Source organism: Zootoca vivipara, chromosome 6 (genome assembly GCF_965207765.1).
Source record: "Zootoca vivipara chromosome 6, rZooViv2.hap1.1, whole genome shotgun sequence".
Classification (NCBI taxonomy): domain Eukaryota; kingdom Metazoa; phylum Chordata; class Lepidosauria; order Squamata; family Lacertidae; genus Zootoca; species Zootoca vivipara.
This window is the reverse complement of record NC_142589.1, coordinates 11618722-11642065: the sequence shown is the minus strand read 5'-3', so window position 1 is coordinate 11642065 and position 23344 is coordinate 11618722. Positions and strand designations below refer to the sequence as shown.

General features: G+C 47.0%; 1 pseudogene; it reads right to left on the bottom strand.

Moving 5' to 3' along the window:
• Positions 1-23095, bottom strand: part of LOC148685249 (eukaryotic translation initiation factor 1-like) — a 38890-nt pseudogene extending 15795 nt beyond the window's left edge.
• Positions 23096-23344: the final 249 nt, after the last annotated feature.

Sequence of the window (23344 nt, the reverse complement as noted above, 5' to 3'; positions counted from 1 at the left end):
CAAATCCACAACAAAACAAAACAAAGCCTTTATTAATTTCCCACCCCCTTCCCTGCAAAGTTCAGGAGTGTGAGAGTAATCACAGTATCGAATCATCACCATCATAATCATATAAAAGGCCCTCTGTCGAAAATAGTCTGTTAAGGCTCCCGGAGAGTTCGGCGGGGAAAGATTGCATTAAGATAAAGTAGATTATAACACCAGTGGACATTCAAGCCTGTCATTGTAGGGCGACTCACATTGGGAAGTCCCCAAAGCTGCTTTTAAACATGGGCAGGGGGCTGGGGCTGCTGGTAGCGGAATGGAAGCATGCTGGGCATGTTGGGATATTGAGGTGGAAGAGGGATTTTTAAAAAAATCATTTGGAACATTGCTGGAACAAAAAAGAGGGATTGAGAGAGCTATGGGTGCTAGTCATGATGGCTCGGCTCTGCCTCCACAGTTGACGGTGGCAATATTTCTGAATCATGGGTGTAGCTGCCCCCCACTAAACCAAGTGAAGAAATTAAAACAGTTAACTGAAAGTAGAAATAATAATAATAATAATAATAATAATAATAATAATAATAATAATATATTATTTATACCCCGCCCATCTGGCCGTGTCCCCCCAGCCACTCTGGGTGGCTTCCAACAAAACATCAAAACACAGAAATCCATCAAACATTAAAAGCTTCCCTAAACAGGGCTGCCTTAAGATGTCTTCTAAAGGTCTGGTAATTGTTGTTCTCTTTGACCTCTGGTGGGAGGGCATTCCACAGGGTGGGTGCCACTACCGAGAAGGCCCTCTGCCTGGTTCCCTGTAACTTGGCTTCTCGTAGCGAGGGAACCGCCAGAAGGCCCTCGGCACTGGACCTCAGTGTCCGGGCAGAACGATAGTCAGACTATTTGAAATTGGAATGCTCGCTGAGGCTACTTGCAACGCAGAATGCTCATTCAGTACCTTGCAGAGAGTAAAGACCTGACTAAAGTTGACAATGACAGAGGAGCACCTCAATGGACTTAGCGAGTTTGCACAGGAAAAAAGGAGGAATTTGAGAAGGAAGTGCTGAAAAGGTTTTCGGCAAATCCAGGAGAACTTATTTTAGTTTAGATTTTTTTTAAAAAATAATAATAATGAAAAAGGCATGCTGTTTGTAATTTAGCAAAATATACTCATGAACTTCATGAAAGGCACTCTGTGATGTTAGTTTTTTTTTTCTAAGTTAACTTTCTGGTTTTCAAATGACTGAAGATTTTGACAGATTTTCCTGAGTGCTTGGGGGTCAAAAGAAAGTAATTTAAAGCAATTCTTGTAGCGTTATTTCATTCTGAATCTGCTGAACAGAGGCAGATAGAGGATGGTGACAGGTGGGTGTCCTGCCCCCACTAACATAAACTTAGTTGGTCTCTAAGGTGCTACTGGAAGGATTTTTTTTTATTTTGTTTCGACCACGGCAGACCAACATGGCTACCTATCTGTAAATAAATCCTGGTCACACCCATATTCTGAATACAATGCTTATTTTCCCTGACATGTTGGAAAACTGTGTAGAATGTTTAAATATTGGGAGATTTTCTGTGTGAGGTGGAACGTGTGCTGTTTTTAAATGTATTATTCCTACTTTCTTTTGAAATTTTGCACCCCTAAGAATTTTGTGCCCAGGGCAAGCACCCATGTTGCCCCGCCCATGCCACACTTCCCTGCTATCTCCAGGTAGGGGATGGGAGAAAACATTGCCTGAAACCCTGGAGAGCCACTGTCAGACAGAGTAGACAATACTGAACAATGGACCACCTTGGCTCAGTGTAAGGCATCTTCCGATGTGTGGATGTCTTCTCCCGCCTCCCTCTCTCTTCCACCTTGCTTCTCGTGAGGGGAAAGTTCGTGCTGGTTGCAAAGCGTTAGCAAAGCCCAATTTGCCTCTGTGCTACGTCCCTCCGCCGAAGCGTCTCCCAGATTTAATGCATCCGGCAAGTGAGGCCTGCAGAAGCCATATTAAATATAATGCGTTTTTGTCAAGATTAACAGTAATGCACGCAGAGCGAGAGAGGAAGAGAGATTGGGCGGAACGCCCTGGTGGCTGTTATGCACATCCTCCAAACCAGGGTCCCCAAACTAAGGCCTGGGGGCCAGATGCGACCCAATTGCCTTCTAAATCTGGCCCGCGGACGGTCCAGGAATTAGCATGTTTTTACATGAGTAGAATGTGTCCTTGTATTTAAAATGCATCTCTGGGTTATTTGTGGGGCATAGGAATTCGTTCATTTTTTTAAAAAAAAAATATAGTCCGGCCCCCCACAAGGTCTGAGGGACAGTGGACTGACCCCTGCTGAAAAAGTTTGCTGACCCCTGCTCCAAACGATCTGCCGACGAGTTAGGAGATGGAGGGAAACAGGATACACCAAATGGAGAAATATGTGCCCTAGGAAGAACGAGGTGCAAGTTTGGTGTTGTGGGAATCCCACCCCCGAATATTTTATGTCACTGAGCCGGGTGGTGAAGCCCAGACTGACTTTTGCTGTCAAGTAGTTTGATACGGTCTTGAGGGGCAGGAAACTGCCTAGGGAACTAACAGGCCTCTGCATTGAGCAGAAACGGACTAAAACATCCGAATAACAATAATGAAAGGAACATAACAAGCCGTAACCAAAACCTGAAGGCCTGGGTGGAAGGAGCAATTTTCTGCATGCAGAGAACAATGGGATTAAAAAATGCGGCTTCTTGATAGCTCAATAGCTAGCATAATCTCAGCTGGCTGCCTTTTTAAAAGGAAAAGGGAAAAGAAAAGAAAAGAAAGCAGTTTATTTTCAGCACATCAAAGACCATCTTGTTCCCATTCACAGCATAACAGGAGAAGGTTTGCCTTTGCTGGGATTCCTACAGGTAGCCAGAAACGACCAGATGTTAGGCTCTCCCCTCTCCTCATTTAAGCCCCACAACTGTAGGTTAGGCTGAGAGGCAGACTGGCCCAGCATTACCCAGTGAGTGTTGTAGCTGAGTGGGGATTTGAACCCTGGTCTCCCAGGTCATGGTCTGACACTCTAACCACACTGAATCTCTAAACAATGTTATAACATTGGGGAAATTGTTATGTAAAAGTGCATCTATTAGTGAAACTAAAATGCAAAAATGCATTATATTGGGGAAGTTGTGTGTGTGTGCACGCGCACACACACACACACACGCACACACAATGTGGGTGAATTTGAATGAGGACTTATATTGCAAACTGATGTGGGACTGTGGAAAACTGAACTTAAGATTGGGGAAAAGGGGGAGAAATTGAAATTGGCAGATTCTTCTATCCCTACTCAGTATGTTGTTGTTGTTGTTTGGTCGTGTCCGACTCTTCGTGACCCCATGGACCATAGCATGCCAGGCACTCCTGTCTTGCACTGCCTCCCACAGTTTGGTCAAACTCATGTTCGTAGCTTCGAGAACACTGTCTAACCATCTTGTCCTCTGTCGTCCCCTTCTCCTAGTGTCCTCAATCTTTCCCAACATCAGGGTCTTTTCCAAGGATTCTTCTCTTCTCATGAGGTGGCCAAAGTATTGGAGCCTCAGCTTCAGGATCTGTCCTTCCAGTGAGCACTCAGGGCTGATTTCCTTCAGAATGGATAGGTTTGATCTTCTTGCAGTCCATGGGACTCTCAAGAGTCTCCTCCAGCACCATAATTCAAAAGCATCCATTCTACTCAGTATAGACCCATTGAAATAAATGGACCTGAACTAGCCATGTTTGTGTGGGGGTTTGCAGTCAAAATAACAACACATTCTTACTGTTTAGTAATTCTAGGGACTAGCAACCACAGAGCTGCAAATTGCTAGACAGGTGGATTGCAAAGAAAAGCCATGTAACTGGCAGAGACAGAGCTCTATGTGATGTCACTTCCCTTGAGTTACCTGGCGGGGGAAAAGACAAAAGGTTTTAATTTTTTTCTGATGCCTCAGAACTCATTCTTTTTTCCCACCAATGCTTCTGAGGCAGACAGATGTCCATGTGGCCTCCGCTCCAGTGGAGAGTCCATTTTTAAAAACTCAATTATGTGTTTTGTAATCTAGAGGTTGAATTTGCCCGACTTATTTTTGTTGCTACTGCTGCTGCTAGAATTGAGTGCAGGACTTTATGTAAGTAAACACTATTTTTATGCTTACTTTACAATCTGCTACGTGAGTCTTTTATTAAGAAGGGAAAAGGGGGGAAATCCACTCTGTTACCACAGCCTGGCTGAAATAAAAATAAGACTACACAGCCTAGTCTCAAAGTTTCCAGTTTAATGTTGCAAGGGAGGGTGTTTTAAACTCTGCTAATTGTTTTAAGTCTAAACACTAAACTGATTACTTTAAATCAGGCATCCCCAAACTTCGGCCCTCCAAATGTTTTGGACTACAATTCCCATCATCCCTGACCACTGGTCCTGTTAGCTACCGTAGGGATCATGGGAGTTGTAGGCCAAAACATCTGGAGGGCCGCAGTTTGGGGATGCCTGCTTTGAATGTTCTGCACACACATGTAACAGGGAGAATAACTGTAAGACAATATATCCTATCCTACCTCCAAAATCCATCATTTCAATGGGTCTGCTCTGGGTATAGGACTAGCTTTGGATACAAACCTTGTGTCTCTTTCTGGATTGAGTATCACGTGAGATGACTGATGGGTTTCTAAAACCCTTCCTCACCAGCATCCCTTACTTGTACACCATCTTTCTCTCCACTCTCTGAAATAATGACATGGTGCACTGAGTGCTCCTGCTGCTCACATGTGCCGCCAGAAAATTGCTACATCAGGACCGCACAGCTGGAAAGAGCTCGGGGTTTGCTGGAACAGCCCAAAGCTAATAAACATCCTAGCTGGGTTTCTATAAGCCCTGTGTTCTCTCGTCTCCTACCTGTACATCATCTCCATTTTGGGAATAGGAAAATGGTATAGAAGGCATTCATATCACTCTAAGGCCCCATCTGTGGCCTCTCTGTGCCCAGGGCAGCTGTCTATCAGCTCCATCTGGTACGCAGGCTGAGACCCTACCTGCCTGCAGACTGTCTCGCCAGAGTGGTGCATGCTCTGGTTATCTCCTGCTTGGACTACTGCAATGCGCTCTACCTTTGAAGATGACCCGGAAACTACAATTAATCCAGAATGCGGCAGCTAGAGTGGTGACTGGGAGCAGCCGTCGAGACCACATAACACTGGTCTTGAAAGAGTACGTTTCCAAGCACAGTTCAAAGTGTTGGTGCTGACCTTTAAAGCCCTAAATGGCCTCGGTCCAGTATACCTGAAGGAGCGTCTCCACCCCCATCGTTTTGCCTGGACACTAAGGTCCAGCACTGAGGGCCTTCTGGCGGTTCCCTCGTTGCGAGAAGCCAAGTTGCAGGGAACTAGGCAGAGGGCCTTCTCGGTAGTGGCGCCCGCCCTGTGGAACGCCCTCCCATCAAATTTCAAAGAGAAAAATAACTACCAGACTTTTAGAAGACATCTGAAGGCAGCCCTGTTTAGGGAGGTTTTTAATGTTTAAGAAATTAGTGTATTTTAATGTTTCTGTTGGAAGCCGCCCAGAGTGGCTGGGGAAACCCAGCCAGATGGGCGGGGCATAAATTATTATTATTATTATTATTATTATTATTATTATTATTATTATTATTATTATATCTGCACCATAAATTTAAAGGAGTCTGGTACCATTTTGAACAGTCATGGCTTCCCCCAAAGAATCCTGGGAAGTGGAGTACGTTATGGGTGCTGGGAATTGTAGCTTTGTGGGAGAGGGCTAAACTCCAGTTCCCAGGTTCCTTTGGGGAAAGTCAAGTGCTTTAATTCTTCACCCTTCCATTGTTGGAGGCAGCAATGTCTCTGTGGAAGCAAAATGTATGGTTCTGGGATCTGCAAGGCCTGCACTGGTTTCTATCTTAAAGCCACATTTCCCTTAGATTGGAGAGAAAGGGTCAACATGAAAGGTGAGTGAAAGGTGGAAGGAAGGAAGGAATTATGGAATGTTCAAGTGCTGTTGACAAGCTTGCCTACAAAGCTACTTTCTTGTTTCTTATTAACCAGGTTGTGATAACTTTGTTATTCCTATAAAGGCCGTTCTGTATGTAAGCAGAACACCCTGTTGATCAGCTCAGAAGATACGTCTGGCTTGAGGAGATGTTTGATCTGCTAATCATAATGTGAAGCCTTGAGTTTCTTCCACACCTCTGAATAAAAGTGCCTGGAAACCACAGTGAGGGGAATGCTCTTGTGCTTGGCATCTGACTGGCCTCGGTGGGAAGAGGATGCTGGACAAGCTGGGTGACTGATCTGATCCAACAGGTTCTTCTTATGTTCTTAAGAAGGCCCTAGTTATACTCACTCATCAGCTTGAATCCTGGAAGCTATGAACCCCTTCACATTTCTAACATAAATGGCAAAGGTTTTGGGGAAAAGAAGACCTGGGGGGCTCCTTCCTCTGGAGAGTTTGGCTGTGTGCTGTTAAATAAGACCATCGTTGTTGACTTTGCCCAATTCCACAGGGAGCCTCTATAAAATATTGTCCAGGTAGATTATAATGGAAGGCAGTGATGACCATCCACTTGGATGGCTTTGAAAGAAGATTTGACAGATTCATGGTGGAGATTTGACAGATTCATGGTGGAGATTTGACAGATTCATGGTGGAGACTATCAATGGCTAGTAGCCACAATGGCTATGTTCTGCCTTCACTGTTGGAGGCAGTATGCCTCTGAATGCCAGTCGCTGAGAATCACATTAGGGCATATGGTTGGCAACTGTAAGAACAGAAGGCTGGACTAGATGGGCTATTGGCCTGATCCAGCCGGGCTCTTCTATGTTCTTAGCACCTTCACCTTAGCTATAAAACAGCCGTGACTTGTCATCACCCTCTGTCTGATTTCAAAGACATCTGACTGCAACAGACTCTACCCAGATATGTGTTAATTGCAGCAGTCTGAGAGCTCCTATGGACTGTTCCAAGTTCTTGCCAAAAACGTAGGCAAGTATTTTTCAGCCTGTCATTTTTTAAATATATTTTTTAAAAAAGAACGTCTTACAAAGCAGAGAGAAACTCGTCCGGGTTTCCTCACTTTGACAACCAAGCTGCCCACCCCACTCTTACCAAGTTCCTCTTCTCCGCCTTCACCATGATGTCACCATCATGAAGCCATTGATGGATTCGCTGGAGACTCCCAGCCAGCGCTGATGGATTGCTTTTCAGCTTGCTGCGTGTTCCAGCCACCGCTACAGTTCACACTGTCAGATTGACAGGGCCCATAAATCACTCCAGATGGCAACCCTGCTTTGAAAAGGCATGGTGGATCTTTCTGCAGGGTGCTGCCATCAGCTGTTGATGAGAGGCTGACCCCAAGGGTCAGGTGTAGTAGGATAAATGAGGATTATTAAACCAGTCCATTAGGGTCAGTGGGGCACTGTCCCACCAACCGCAGCCTGTATTCCTTCCTACTTACAACCAGACTAGAGACAGCCCTGCCGACAGCTTTCTTCTCTTCAGTCTCATTGCTGCTCCTTGAAGAACTCAGAAAGGAGGATGGGGACAAAAATGGAATTAGTTGGGTCTGCCTGTGTAAAGATATCCTGCCTGGGTAAAGAAAGGCTCCTCTTTATTGTAATGCCAGAACTGAGGGTTTCTGCCCTAGGTCAGTGGTAGGGTAAATGCTTTGCCTGCTGGAGGTCCCAAGTTTTATCCTGGGATTTCCAGGTGGGCATTAGACAGACTCTGAAATCCTAGATCAGGCATCCCCAGACTGCGGCCCTCCAGATGTTTTGGGCTACAACTCCCATGATCCCTAACTAAGAGGACCAGTGGTCAGGGATGATGGGAATTGTAGTCCAAAACATCTGGAGGGCCGAAGTTTGGGGATGCCTGTCCTAGATGGTTGCTGTCAATCAGTGCAGACAATACTGAGCCAGGTGGGCCAATGGTCTGACTCAATATAATGCAGCTTCCTATATTCCTATAGAGCCTTAGCTCACTAACGGAGCATCTGCTTTGCATGCAGAAGATCCCAGGTTCAAACTCCAACATCTCCAAGTAGGGCTGGGAAGAAACTCAGCCTGATACCCTGGGGATCCACTGCCAGTCAGTGTAGACAATACTGGACTAGGTGGACCAATGGGCCTGATTCACCAGTAGGCAGCTTCCAATATCAGAGGCTGAACCTGGGACCTTCTGTATCTGAAGCAGATGTGCTACCACTAAGCTGCAGCCCTAGAAGAGTCTGGAGACCGCCAGGGATGAGGAGGAGTCAGAGTCCTCCTTAGGTGGTGAAGTGAAAGAATTCTAAACAGAAGGAGCAGGAACCACAGGGCACACCCTAGAAGCATTGGTACTCAATGAGCCTACAGGACCACCCAGGGATGTGACCTTACTATCCTTTGTCTTGGATGACTCCATGGAGAAATCAGGGTGACCACAGAGGTCAGGTTCCCTTTAAGCAAAGCAGTGCTTCCTGGTGGGGACAATTTGGAGGCATCTGTGCAGCTCCTATATAAGGCTGATACAGTTCCTTCCTGGCTGAAGCATCATAAAAGCTTTGTGCTCACTGAGTACAGCTGCAGCTTCCAGCCTCTCGTGTGCCTCACCTAAGCGCCACAAACTGGGTAGAGCTAGTGTTTTTTTTTTTAAATTCCCTGCTTGTGGTGCTTCCCACAAACATCTGATCAGCTGCTGTTGAAAATTGAATGCTAGGCTAGATATGCCTTTGATCTGATCCCAGAGGACTCTTTCTGTGTTCCTTGATGTGGAAATTCTTTCTGGTGTGATACAAGCCAGATGTAGTCAGAATGAAGGGGTGCCCACCCCTAGATTGTATTAGGGCAGGGTTTATTTTTTGGGGGGGTGGAAGGGGTGAAATAGCCACAGCTGTGCTGATTAATTTCAAGTCAATGCAAACACAGCACATGGATTTCACCAAAGGATCCTGGGAATTGTACTTTGTTGCAGGTGCTAGGGATTGTGGCTCTTTGAGGAGTAAACTACAGTTCCCAGCATTGTTGACCTGTGCTTTAAATTGCTTTTAAATATATGGTATGCACACAGCCTCAGTCCCCACTCCCCTCTGTTTATAACACACTGCCTGCATCCTTTCCAAATACCTTTTTTTGGGTCATCTTAAGAGGGGTAGTTAGTCCACCTTTGGTCCCCAGCCTGCACTCAGCTGTCACCTGTGGCTTGTAGGAGTTGTCAGCATGTGACAGTGGCCACACCCCAGGAATGGCTTTGAATGACCAGCTAAACCAGGTGAGGATAGTCGATGGGTCTCAAACCCTAAGCGAGTTAGGGACTTCCCATGCAGGCTCCAGTGGATTGAGCAGACGGGACCAAGAGTGGGTCAAATGATCAAGAAGGCAGTTTCTGCACATGGTTTAGAGGGAAGTGAGGGGGGCATATGAGGCTCATCAACCTGGAAAGGTAGCCCATCTCAGAGAAGGAAAACTTTGATCCTAAATCTCTACTGCCTTTTGGCTATACTCATCCATGAGAAAGTCTTTGGAACTCAGAGGAAAACTCCGTACCTGCTGCCTTGCTGGACATCTTTGGGAGAAGAAAAGGCTAAGGAGTAAATTTATGTTGTCAACTGCCCTGAGATCTATGGATAAAGGGTGGTATACAAATATAAAGCAAGCAAGCAAGCGAACCCTACACAAATCTGGAGTCCCTAAGCTTGTTTGATGGCATTTTGTATGCTTCCTTTTGACAATTCCTGCAGCCAAGCTGGTGCCAGATATATTGGTCTGCTTTCCTTTGGACCACATCAGTGAGGCTGAGAGGGAGATTATATCATCTGGGCAGCCCAGGATCTCCATACACATTGCCCAGGCTTGCACCTCAGACAGGTCACTTCGGTGCTGCTAATGCAGTAAAACCAATGCAGGAGGCAGCAGTTATGAGTTTCTGGTTTCTGCAGCCACAGCAGGCGCTGTGATTCTCCAGTGGTTTGGCCAACCCCCCAGATACGCACTCGGTTTTCTTTTGAGACAGACGGATGCCAACAACATAAGTGCTAGAAGCTTCAATGTATTTATTTTTTATAAGAAAAGAAAAGAAAGAAGAAGAGAAAGCCAGCTTCCTGAGATGCCCAGCCATTTACAGAATGCAGACAGCTAATGCTTATGTCGTCAGTGCTTTGGGCAAGTTAAATGATTCTAGGTCTAACGCGTCGCTTTCATGCACAGCGAGGAAAATCTCTGAAAGTACAATAAATTGATCAGGTCCCAGTGGAGACTTTTGAGCAGCAGTGGTGTTAAAAACTACCCCCTGTGTTCTGGAAAAGGAGGGTGGAAAAACAAAGAGTTCTGCAGTCAGTCCCGCGCCATCCTTCCTACCCAACCACCCCTTCCCTCGCTGGGAGTTGTCCGCTTGCCTTGCAAATTAACCCCCACACTCCCCAACCCCTTCTGTTGCTGTGCACAGGCAAGTCCTTAGAGGCAGAGGGACGGTGACGGATCGCTGCATTCCTCCCTTTCCTGACTTGCAAGGCACCAGATGACAGATGAGGTCTCTATTGTGACGGCTCCCTTTCTCCGGCTTCCTTTTGTCTGATTGCTGTTTATTAATGCTATTATTATGATTTCTGTGTCTGGAATTTTTTGACATCTTGGATTCTCAACAACGACACACACACACACACGAAGCCTACCTTCACTGCCACCCCCGACAACACAACTCTAAAAACCTCCCTACGAAATATGAGCCATGAATATTCAGTGTGCAAACCTCGCTTTGCAGTCATGGATTATTTATATGTGAACTAACTAAAGCATCATAAATAATAAAGCTGGAGCGATCATGGCTTGGGTTTCTCTGTGTTGTCACCCTCCCTTTCTCTCCTTGCTGAGGGCATGAAGGATTTGTTGATCCAAAGCCCCTTTTAAAAGAGCGGATCTGCTACATGATTTGGGGTGTGTGTGTGTGGACAGAAAGGTTTGAGGCTGGAAGCTCTGCCTCCCACAAGCACACTCACACCCCATCCTGGGTGTGTGGAGCTGGGCAGGCGTCACCAAAAATTCTACACTAGCTCCCAGTACATTTTTGAGCACAATTCAAAGTGTTAGTGTTGACCTTAAATAGCCCTAAATGGCCTGAGCTCTGTATACTTGAAGGAGCGACTCTACTTCCAGCACCCAGCACTGAGGTCCAGCTCCGAGGGCCTCCTGGTGGTTCCCTCACTGAGAGATGTCAAGCTGCAGAGAACTAGGCAGAGGGCCTTCTTGGTAGTGGCGCCTGCCCTCCCATCAGATGTCAAACAGGTTTGGCATTTGACTTTTCAGCGCCGTTTATCCAATATGCATGTGGAGAAGTAAGAAGGAATAAGAAGATGGTAGAGCATCCCAGGTTCAATCCCTGGCAGCATCTTTGGGTAAGGCCTTGTCTGAGACCTTGGAGAGCTGCTGCCAGTCAGCGTAGACAATACTGAGCTAGATGGACCAAGCTAGATGGACAAATGGCAGCTTCCTGTGTTCTTGTGTCTTACGGGATAAACCATAGCAATCTCCAGATACAGATGGACTAAATGGGCCAGTGGCTTGATCCAGCAGTCTCTTCTTATGTTTTTAGGCCAGGCATGCCCTTTCTAAGATACTCCATTCCATTCCCATCCTCCTGTTTTCTATTTCTTCTCCTCTAAGTATCAGTGAGCATTCCACACCCGTTGACCATGTTGGGCTGTCTGACAACAGCGTTGGCTCTCTCTGGGCCCTTTCCCCACAGAGGGCTTGGATTTCTGGGAACTCAAGACATCCCCGGAGGACCAGTGGAATGTCCAGAGGGTGAAAATCAAACAAGTGAGCTCCTTCAGCAACATTTGCAAGGTGCCTTCCCTTGGGTTATAAGGGACAGATGATTGGACAAGCTCAGGGGAACTTTGGGCATGTTTTTGGAATCGGTATTCTGGAAGTTGCAAGTTCTGTTGTGCCTTTGGGAGGAATGATGTGTGTTGCACTCAAATGCACCGAACAAGAATTGGTGGGGTGTGTGCGTGTGTGTGTGTGTGTGTGTGAGAGAGAGAGTCAGAAGGCGAAAATGTGTTGGTAAATTGGTTCTAAATCATTCCTCTGACAAAGCTGGTGCTGAAGGTCACTCGTAATGAAGCTGTCAGAAGGCGACTCTTGGGCAGTCAGCTGGGTGGGGTGGAGGGCGAGAAATCCTGCCTGTCAGAAGATGTTTAAAGGCGCAGGTTTTATTGAGCCGAGGAGGAGAATATGTACATTTGTGCTCTGATCTGTCCTCCTTCCCAACACATCTAAAAAGTGAGTTTGTTTTTCTAAAAGCTTACTCTCTTAGTTAATTGATTGCTAAGGATGGTTCCTCGATGGTCATTGACAGCTAGAGGCTGCTTGCTTAAATGGGCATGGATGGCTTTTGATGGCTGGTGGCTGCTAACTAGAGCAGGGGTCAGAAAACTTTTCAGAAGGGGGGCCGGTCCACTGTTCCTCAGACCTTGTGGGGGGCCAGACTATATTTTGAAATAAATAAATAAATAAATAAATAAATAAATAAATAAATGCCCCACAAATAACCCAGAGATGCATTTTAAATAAAAGGACACATTCTACTCATGTAAAAACATGCTGATTCCCGGACCATCTGTGGGCCAGATTTAGAAGGCGATTGGGCCGGATCCAGCCCCTGGGCCTTAGTTTGCCTACCCATGAACTAGAGACTGTCTCTGCATCTAGGGAAGGAAGGAAGGAAGGAAGGGAGAGAGAGAGAGAGAGAGAGAGAGAGAGAGAGAGAGAGAGAGAGAGAGAGAGAGAGAGATATGTCAGCTCCCTCTTTTGGGGGGCTGCTTTGTGGGTGGGAATCTGGCTCCTCATAGTGACCTGGCAGTGGGCAGAGGAACGCAGCCCATGTCAGGAGGATGCTCTGCTGCATTCGGGTTTGCCTGGGGGCATGGCTACGACTGTTTAAATTGTGGCACAGCCGGGGAAGCAGCCTCCTTTTGCCTCCATTCTAATTGCCTAAGCCAAACCGCTCACATCTGTTAACCAATAAAGCTGTGGCCTTATTTATCCCATTAACCCAATATACTTGTCTTTGTGTATCTATTTTGGAGGGGGCTGCAGGGCCCACGGCCTTGCCATGCAAAGAGATAATCACTTTGTCTAACTACGATACTGTGGTTAGCGGCTAATGCAGAATTGACCTGCTGAAGTGAATGAAACTGACCAAATTATGCCCATCAATTTCAGTGGGCCTGCTTAGAGTCGGACTGAGTTGGATGTAATCCTATATTTTACATATGTATGTAAAGTGGGGGAAAGCAATCAATGTCAGCTTCCATTAACAAGAAGCAGCAATGCTTGGATTTGGCACTGTTTAGATTTATACTGAACTAGGTGGACCAGTACAGGCAGGTTCCTATGTCCCTGTCTTGCAGTGACCATCCAGCTGCTCAAACATCCCATCCCTTGGCCCTATTTGTGAGGAGGAAGCAAGTTTCCTCAAGTGCTCCAGGTGGGGGATGCATGATTTGCTTGGAAGGGGCAGGGCAGCAAATCCAGAGATAAAGACTCTCAGTTGGGGGGGGGGTTAGCTCTTGCTGAAGCATCACCTCCTCCTTTCAAAATAAAAAAAAATCCTTCAGTAGAACCTTAAAGACCAACTAAGTTTTTATTATGGTATGAGCTTTCGTGTGCATGCACACTTCGTCAGATACACTTGAAACAGAAGAGCCAGACCCTTATGTATATACAGAGGGTGGGGGGTGGGGTGGGAATGGGTGATGGGCTGGTAGGAGTGGTAAACCTGTTGATGGCTGTTAACGACTGCTGATGACTGCAATTGGTCCTGCGGGGAAAAAGCAAGTGCTAAGGCGCTAAAGAAAGCTTGATCATGCATAATGAGATAAGAATCCAATGTCTTTGTTCATCCCAGTTGGTTCCATGGTTTTAAGCTTGGTAATGAGTTCCAATTCAGCAACTTCTCTTTCCAGTCTGTTTCTGAAATTTTTCTGTAATAAAACAGCTGCTTTGAGATCTTGTATAGAATGTCCTGGGAGATTGAAGTGGTCGCCTACTGGTTTCTCGGTCTTGTGGTTCCTGATGTCGTCAGATTTATGTCCATTTATCCTTTGGCGTAGGCTTTGGCCTGTTTGTCCAATATAGAGAGCTGAAGGGCACTGTTGGCATTTGATGGCATACACAATGTTAGAAGATGAGCAATTAAATAGTCCTGAGATGGTATGTTGGATGTTGTTGGGGCCAGTAATGGTGTTGTCCGGGTGTATGTGGCAGCAAAGTTGGCATCTGGGTTTATTGCTGGCTCTAGAACCAGTGTCCATGTTAAGTCTGGTGGTTGTATTATTGTGGGTGAGGAGTTGTTTAAGACTGGGTGGCTGTCTGTAGGCAATGAAAGGTCTTCCTCCTTTTGTGTGCCTCTGCTGAACAGTTCCCTTGCTGTCTGCAACAGCTTCAGCGCTGCCCTTATGGGAAGCTTGCTGGTCTCACAAATAAAGTGCAATGTTGATCTGCATGTGTTGTGCCCCCTACCTTATAAAAAGCACCATTCAGAATAGTGGTTTGCATGACCCACCAAGGAGGATAATGGCACATTAACATTCAAAACGGCAACAATTAATTGCACATTTATTCAAAGTCCAATTAAAACCATTTAGTTTTACTAATTCAACTAAATGGGTGAATGCCAGTTTTTCAAAGTCTGATGGTTGTTTATCCCTCCAGGCCCCCCTGCTGCTCCCTTGCCTCTTCGCACCCCCCTAGGTAATCCCACACGCTCTGCCCACATTGGGAACCACTGAGCCACACAGCCAAGGATATGTGAATGGGACAATAAAACACGGATGCAGAGGAAGGGCAGAAGGAAGGATTGCAAAAAGAAGAAGCAGCGGTTTAGCAGGGAGCATATTCTAGCAATGTTCTCTCGCTAAGGGATGCCAAACACATGAAATATGAAAAACTAATGAGACGCTGGTTCTCCTGGAACAGAAGTTCCAAGCTCTTTTTGGTGATCAAGCTTTTCTGCTGGGGAATATAGCCTTGACGTCACCAACTCAAACCATGCTGTGGCCCCATTCCCTTTTGCCAGAGCTCATAATTGGCTCAGACTGCAATGGCTGGGTGCTAAAAACAAAACAAAACAAGCCAAAAACAATCCTGCCATAAGCCCCCTTGCAAGGAGGTGCCCCCCCTTCCGTTCTCGGCAAGGATCTGGCTGCCTTCCTGAAAACGGCAAAGATGTTAGGGAAAAGGGGGCTCGGGTTTCCATGGCGACGGGCTGCCGTTCTGCTGACTCGGGCTTCCTGTCACTCTCTGGGAAGTGTCTGTCGCCCACGGTGCCTGGGGTGTTGGGGCCAGCAATTTGTGATGGGCCGAGATCACAGAGGCAAGCCTGAAGAGGCAGGGTGAGGCTACTGCGAAGAAAGAAAGCGTCAAGGTTAAGATGATGCAGCACAAGAAGTGTGTGTGGGGGGAGGACATGGATGTGGGGTATTATACAACAGTTTCTCTCAATTGCAGAAGCCTTTTCTTGTGAAACAGGTTCAAGAAATGGTGGCGCCGAATGAGACGGGCATACAATGCAAGCATATTTCACTGTATGGACAACAACAAGAGGAAGAAGTCATCGCCGATGGCAACCCTCTGCTGATTGGCAATCAAAGGAAAGGTATTTAAGAAGATGGGTCAAAATCACTGTTGAGATGTAACCACATGGCTGTGGTGATTCATGCATTAGGAACCTCAAGGCTTGGTTACGTCAATGCACTCTATGTTGGGGCTGCCGTTGGGCCTGGCCCAGAATCTCCAGCTGGTGCAAAATGTTGCATGGCTTGTTCTCCACCAAGAGCCATGCATTCATTGTTGTGGGCCTGAGACAGTATAACTCCCTCCTGGCTTGGATCAAGCAAGGCACTTTCCCTGTTGAACTTCAAGCACTTTCTATTTGAATAGGTATTTTAAGGACACTTTCTGTTTTTAGGATTCATTTTGATCGGTTTTTTTTTAATCAGCCATGCACTTCCACCCCCACCCCACGCCCAATATTACGGTTCACAGCTTGGACTCTTCGGTGCTGCATATGGATTGCTGAAATAAATTCATAAATAAATAATACTCGGAGGCTGCCGTGTCTTCAGAAGGAAAGAATGCTTGGCGGCTTTGTGCGAAGGCTCCTGAGCACTGTTCTGAACCTGCCTGCACTGAGTACGCATGAGATCAGAGGCATCAAAGCAAGCTGGTGATTTCAGCACCACAGACAGCTCCAAGTAAACAAGTGGTTCCAGCAAAGGCCTCAGGTTGGTGGAGCAGTGCCCCCTTTGCCCTAATAGACCAGCTTTCCCCGGAGGATTTCTGCTGGCTGGCAACTTACTATTCACAAGTTCTTCTTATTTTTTCCTTTATGCTTGAAAGATATAAAGGAGGATGCTGTTGTCTTGCCTCCACTCTTTCGTAGGGCTTTTTGCACAGAGACGCGTAGGTTTTACGAGGCTAGCTGGGGTCTCCTGGATAATTACCACTGTCAACATCAATTCCCCCCCCCCCATTATCCTTCCCTCTGTGGTTGGTGAGATTTTAATTTAATAGCTGCCAGAGTCGTTTCCACCTCATCACAAACTGGAGGCAGGGACGGGACAGGGTTTACCAAGGAGTTAAGCCACCACCCCCCATTGTTGACCCAGAGGGAGTGGAGAGTTGAGGTTGTACATGATCTAATTTATTTAAATTTATGTTGATTGGAAGTGGCTTCATTGGCTGGCAATTGGGGACAAGCCAAGAGCTGGGTTTCCTTCCCTTAAGAGGTTTTTAAAGTTTAAAATTGGAGCCTTAGCAATGTGGTTGCCTGCTCTGTCCTAGTTGGTGATCTCTGGTGCCGTATTGGCCCAAATATAAGCCACACCCAGATATAAGCCACACCTTTAAAATTGGAGGGGAAACCCCCCCCCCGAATATAAGCCACTCCATTCCTTGCTGCTCTGGGCTGCATACTGGCGGGGGGGGGGGAATGCTGTGTTGCTGGTGGCCTTTCCCCTTCCTTGCTCTCTCCCTTCCTGGCCTTGGGGGAGAGGACAGGGTACCATGCATGGGGGCGTGGGGCGGGCCCCGCTTTGCCACCCTCCTGGCGCTGTTTGGCCCACGCGCCTGGCTGCATACCATAAGGTCACGATTTATAAGCCACAGTTTAACTTTTCACGGTCAGAATTTGGGGAGGTTTATATTCTTATATTCAGGCCAACACGGTAATATGGTTTCCAGCCCAAGCTCTCTCTCTCTCTCTCTCTCTCTCTCTCTCTCTCTCTCTCTCTGTGTGTGTGTGTGTGTGTGTGTGCGCGCGCGCATGCGTGTACACACACACACACACTGATAGCCAGTTCATTTCTGGGCCCAATTCAAGACACTTGTGTTAGTGTTTGAAGCCCTAAACAACTAAGACCCTACATATGTGAAAGACCGCCTCCTTCCCTACAGACCCTCCTGGGTGCTGAGATCGGCAGAGGGGACCCTATTGGTAGTTCCTCCACCCTCAGAGGTTCTGAGAGAGGCATCCTGGGAGAGAGCCTTCTCTGTGGCAGTCACCAAATTGTGGAACACAGAGGTGTGCCTGGTACCTTTAATTATTCAGCTTCTGGAAGATGCAGCTCTTTAGGACCCACCTTATTTTTGTGATTGTAAGTTGCTTTCAACTTTTAATATCGCGTTCTAATGTTGCAACCCACCCCGGGACATTAGAGTGAAGGGCAGGAAATAAATAAATAATAGGTTGACCCCTTGAGGGTCCTGGCTTCCATGGGTCTGTCATGGTGTGGGATCTAGTTCAGAAACCCCGTCATCATTCCCCTGATCACTAGCACGAGATTCAAAACTGGGAACCTGGTCTGGCTCTGTAGCAGGTAACTCTGCAGCCCAGAAGCACCAGGCATATTCCAGCCAGGCAAATGCACTCAGGGAGGATGCTGAGCAAAGCCAGTGAGGGCTGTGCCCAGGGAAAGTCCCAAGGGCCAGTTAGATAGGCAAGGTCACTGCTGGACTCGGGGGGGGGTGTCATGACATCAGGCAACAGTGAGCTCCAGTTAAATTCCCAGAAGAAGAGAAGACTGAGAGGGGATGTGATAGCCATCTTCAACTATCTGAAGTGCTGTCACATGGAAGTTGGAGCAAGTTTGCTTTCTGCTGCTCCAGAGGCAAGGTCCCATACCAGCGGATTCAAATGACAAGCAAGGCCATCCCAACTAACCACCAGGAAGGACCTTCTGATGGCAACAGCCATTTAACAGTGGAGCGGACTATCTCGGAAGGTGGTGGGCTCCTTCCTTGGAGATTTTTAAGCAGCAGTTGAATGGTCTTGGATTCTTCAGCTGTGACTCTTGCATTGCAGGGTTGGACTAGATGGGGGTTCCTTCCAACTCTATCATTCCTCACTCTGCACTGTGGATCAGTCTTGCAGCAGGTGTCACGGGGAAGCTGCTACCTATGGCAAAGCTGCAACAGGTGGTTGTGAAAGTCGTGCGTTCCATCAGAAGAAGCATCTGAGCAGGCATTTTCACGGGTGTCTGACTCTTTATATCTCTCTCTTATCTCTCAGGCAAACGGTGGCTCAGATTGCTGGTGCCGCGGAAATGTCAATTGTACGGAAATGTCATCGCCGGCACAAAGCTCTCCGGGGATTGCCAAGAATGGCAAACTTTGACTCGGTTAATTTCCGACTCTCTATTTCTTCCCTCCCACCCTCTTATCTTTTGTCTTTTAACCTTTAGAAAAAAAATAGTGGGGAGGGGGAGGAATCGGCCCCTTTTTTAAAAAAATCTGCATGGGGAAAAAAGTGCTGCAGTAATTGAAGGTGAAAGGTTAGGAATTTGCAATTAGAAAGGTCATGGTGAGGAAAGCGAGGCCCCAGGAAAGTGTGACGGAGATGGCAGGAGGGAAGGGCACTACTCTGTGGTCTTGAGAAAGACCATAGAGCCAGAGGGGTTCAGCTACTTGCCATCTTCTGCTGTACTAGGAGAACTCCCCTTATTTTGATAGGGTACAGGAGGCTGAGAGAGACAGAAGGCGGCAATGAACTTGATTCAGTGATGCCAGCTTCTCAAGATCTAATTATCATTTACATGTCCAGCACCCCCTGTACCCCATTGCCTCTTAGCACTTAATAATAATAATAATAATAATAATAATAATAATAATAATATGCCACCCTTCAGCCATAGATCCCAGGGTGGTTCACAGCATAAAAATACAAGATAAAACACACACACTTAATAAAAACAAGAACAACAAACAAACAATAACCCCCACTCCCAGAAACACATTTAAAAGGATATAGGATGTTAGTTAGCAAAAATCCTGGTTGAAGAGGATTGTTGTCGCCTGGCACTTAAAGGTGCATAATCAAGGTGCCAGCCAAATGTCCCTGGGGAGAGCATTCTACTGTCTTGCAACCTGGCCACGGAATTCTGAACCGTCTGCAGAGGCATCCCCATTTATAACGTGTTACAGTAATCTAACGTAGAGGTTACCAGAGCATAGAGGGCAGAAGCTAGCCCTGTCCCAGCAGGGGTGCAGCTGGGCCACCAGCTGGAGCTAATGGGAGGTATTCCACACCACTAAGGCCACCAGAGCCTCAAGCAACAGCAAAGGATCCAGAATTATCCCCATGCTGCATAGCCGCTCTGTCAGGAGTATGGGCAGGAGTCAGGCTCTGGGGCCTGTAGTGCTTTGCAGGACTGGGGCCTGCCTCAGCTTGTGCTGGAGAAGCCAGGAGTGGCCACTCAGGTGAGGCCTCAGCTTGTACTGGAGAAGCAAGGAGTGGCCACTCAGGTGAGGCCACTTGATACCTCACTGCACCTGGTGGCAGGAGCTGGGAGGGATAAAAGCTCAGCATTTCTCTTCAGCTCTTTGCCACAGCAACGCTATCCCTGCCTGGTTGCCTCTGGCCTCTTGCTCCTTGGACCCTTGCCTTGCCGACGCCTTGCTCCTCGACCCTTGGACCTTTGCCTTGTCGACGCCTTGCTCCTTGACCCTGCAACTGCCTGCTGTTGGACCCTCAGCCCTGCACCTGTTCCTGCTTCTACACCACCATCTTGCCTCTGGTCCTGACGCCCGCCGACTGGATCGTTACACGCTCCTTCAGAGGGAGTGTAGCTCCATCAAAAGCAGGCAACCTGCAATCCATCCAGTCTAGGGAACCACACACTAACAGTGCCTCAGTCTTGCCTGGACTGAGCTTCAGTTTTTGGCTCTCATCCAGCCCATTACCAAGGCAAGACAATGGTCTAGCACAGGCATCCCCAAACTTCGGCCCTCCAGATGTTTTGGACTACAATTCCCATCTTCCCCGACCACTGGTCCTGTTAGCTAGGGATCATGGGCGTTGTAGGCCAAAACATCTGGAGGGCCGCAGTTTGGGGATGCCTGGTCTAGCACATCCACAGCCACATCTGCAGATGTAAAGGAGTGGTAGAGTTGTGTGTCATCAGCATATTGCTAACAATGTACTCCAAACCTCCAGATAATCCCACTCGGTGGTTTCACGTAGAGGTTAAACAGTATAGGGGATAAAATTGAACCCTGAGGAACCCCACATTGAAGTTTCCACGGTGTCTGGAAACATCCATCCAAGTAAGACTGGAAGCACCGCAAAGCAGTGCCACCCACTCCTAACTCAGACAGCTGCTCCGAAAGGATACCATGGTCAATGGTATTGAAAGCCACTGAGAGGTTGAAGAGAACCAACAGGGATACTTTTCCTGTCTCTATCCCTTCAGAGGATATCACAAAGGGTGACCAGAGCAGTTTCTGTGCCCAAACAAGGCCTAAAGCCTGATTGAAATGGATCTAGAAAATTAGTTTCCTCCAAGAGCACTTGGACCACCCACCCAAGAATGTTGCCCAAGAGGGAGAGATTAGCAATTGGCTAGTGGTTACTTAGATTTCCCGGATCCAGGGAAAAATCCTGCTCCCTCTCAGTCTTCTCTTTACCAGGCTAAAGATACCCAACGACCTCAACCATTCCTCATAAGGCTTGGCTTCCAGTCCCCTTGATCACCTTGGTCACCCACTTCTGCACATGTTCCAGCTTGTCAATATCCTTCTTAAATTGTGGCACTGTGGATGTCTGTGGAGCACCCCAAAATGCACAAGCTCCCTACCTCTGGTGTTAACAAAGCTACCAGGGCTCAGAGGCTATGAACAACCAACCAACCCAGGGGAAAGGATTACGCAGATTTCAATTGATTCTCTACTGTTAATGAACCAGGCAAGTGCCCGTGATTGCATCTTGAAAAGATTTATAATTATTCATTGAATCTCAGAAGATAATTAAACTTTATGAGAAGGGGAAGGGGGGGGAGGAAATATGCAGGGAGGAGGAGGAGGAAGAACTGAAATCCTCTGATACAGAGACAAAAGGGAAGGTAGTATGTGTGTGAGAGAGAGTGAGGTTGATTTGGAGCTCGGGAATTGGGTTTTAAGTAGAAGAACTACACAAGACTCAACAGCTCTTCCATGCAAAAGTCCACTCTCTGTTACCTTGCTCTTTCTTCATTTCAGAAACTTCTTCAGCTGAACCTTCGCTGACATGGTGGTACAGGAGGACGCAGCTGCTGCGGAGAATGCGTTGGGTGGACGGAAGGGTAAGGATGTGAATAGATGCTAGGAGAGGCTATACTTATTAGATATTGCCCTTCCTACCTCAGAGTTCCATCCCTTTGCAGCTTCAAAGGAAGCTTGGGCTAGTTTTAGCCTTTAAGTAATCCAGGATGCTTTAAGGCAGGCTGGATTCTCCTGGTATTTCCCCCCTTTCTCCCCCTTAAAATAACAATCACATGCAAAATAGTCCTGTAAAAGGTAAAAATAACATTTACTCGGAATACTTGTTGAAGAGTAACAGACGCAGCAGCTTTTTTTCAGGAAGGCTTAAAATGGCAATTCAGTTACAAAGGTATACTTAAGTCTAGCTTAAAAATGGAGTGTGCTTGGCGCTCAGATTTAGCAGATTTTCTCACATGGTTGGCTGAAGGGGGAAAGGAAGAGGAAGAGAATAAGAGTGTGCCCAGGCAGGTAGGAGAAAATATAGTGATGCCCTCCCCTATCAGGGCACAAGGGGAGTGTTTCTTATAGAGTCCTCTCTAGCAAGTTTACAGGGAAACTGTGAGCTTCGGTTCCTATCATGTGCCTATCTAGCAAAACATGAATTGCTGGTTGGATTGCATTTTCACTATCCCATGGGACTGGCTTCAGGTTGCAGTTTTCCATTGAACTGCAGAGTTTGCAGCTTTGATAAAATATGTCCTTTGGACTGATTCTGTAGCCTTTACAGCTCTGCAGGCATTGTACAACTTTTTGTTGTTCCTTACCAGTTCCTCGGCTTTGATCAGAAACTCATAATGTTCTAAAGGTCTATTGAAAATTAACAAGGCTTTCGAATTAGCACCCATTCAAGTGCCCCTGGCTGCTTTCTCAGCTGCCCCAAAGTGTAAGCTTTCTGCAGAGTGGTGTCTTCACCCCACCCAGTTAGCAAGAGAGCAGGGTGTTGAGAGACAGTCCTTAGGAAGCAGCACCCAGTAATCAAGGGTGCCACAGGCGCCACCATCTTGCCAAGGCCACCCCTCCTCCTTTCCCCATTAAGGAAAACTTTATTGAAAAGAAATGGATCCCGAAAACAACAAGACAGTTCCATTCACCTTCACCTTGCGGTGGCATTCCATGCACAGATTCCATGCTGCAGACTAAACTGGATGCTTTGTTGGGCTCCATCTTCCATCAGCCCCAGGCAGGATGGCCAGCTGCCAGGGATGAGGCATCAGGCTGGGCAAGCCAGTGTTAGAGATCTCTTGGGCAAGGCTGTTTTAAATGAAAATTATTTGTAGGAGAAGAGTCAGCAAGGCAAGAAGGCACAGAACCTCTTTTTTGCCTTTTCAAAGCTCAGGACTTCTCTCCAGAGAACGCCCCGCGCTCCTTCTCGGTCTGCGGGAGAAACCAGAAGCCAGTGTTACAGATCTCTTGGGCAAGGCTGTTTTACATGAAAATTATTTGTAGGAGAAGAGTCAGCAAGGCAAGAAGGCATTGCTTTCCCCTTCTGCCCTGTATCTGCCACTCACAGCCCTGTTTTCATGCTGCTGCAGTTCCTCCTCCACCCAAAGTGACATTGTTCATCCCGCTGTCCATTGTGCTGAAATGGCATAATGTACTTTGTCTGTTTACATTATTCTACTGCATTCATTTGAATGCATAGGAAACACAATGCAAACTGGGCATGGAGGGACATAATCAATTACACATCATTTTCAGACTGAAAACAACAGCGACTACCGATGATAATTCACTGAATTGATTCCCATTCTGGACATCCGTGAACACCCACCATTTCTTCCTCTTTTTTCTGTTTTTGTCAGAAT